The 468-nt window shown below is 38.9% G+C and overlaps 1 long non-coding RNA gene across 1 annotated transcript; it reads left to right on the plus strand.

Moving 5' to 3' along the window:
* Positions 1-10: 10 nt before the first annotated feature.
* On the plus strand, positions 11-406 carry LOC104798843. Its single transcript, XR_769493.1, has 3 exons — positions 11-73; positions 159-245; positions 344-406. It is a non-coding gene; the product is annotated as an uncharacterized LOC104798843 (long non-coding RNA).
* The last annotated feature ends 62 nt before the right edge of the window (positions 407-468 follow it).

Genomic DNA, 468 nt, shown 5'->3' on the forward strand with positions numbered 1-468 from the left:
AACTGTCGACCGTGTAGGGGATGTTGTGAAATGTTGCATCAAGAAAATTACTTACTTTGGGATATTCTGTGAAGTAATGCTGTTCATCGGATTATTAATATCGTTTCTCGTTACTGGGATCATGTAGTTTTACTATAACTAGAAATCGGCTGAAACAGGTTGAAGGTGTCCCTGCACTGATCCACCAGTCAGAAGTTTCATGGGATGCCACTTTAGATCCTGCATCATATTTCAAGATTGGTCAGGTAATATTATCAACTAAAGCCGGCACCGTTAGGTACAGTTAATCGAGGAAGGACTTCACAATGATTTAGAGTGCTCATAACGTTTGTGGTTTTTTCAGATTGTTGATGCAAAGGTGCACCAGTTAGATTTTACACTTGAACGGATATTCTTATCACTGAAAGAAATCACGGTAACCTTTGATGCCTACGTTTATTTTTCTTGGAGAGTTTGGCATCGGTTAAT

Source organism: Tarenaya hassleriana, unplaced genomic scaffold (genome assembly GCF_000463585.1).
Source record: "Tarenaya hassleriana unplaced genomic scaffold, ASM46358v1 Cleome5855, whole genome shotgun sequence".
NCBI lineage: Eukaryota > Viridiplantae > Streptophyta > Magnoliopsida > Brassicales > Cleomaceae > Tarenaya > Tarenaya hassleriana.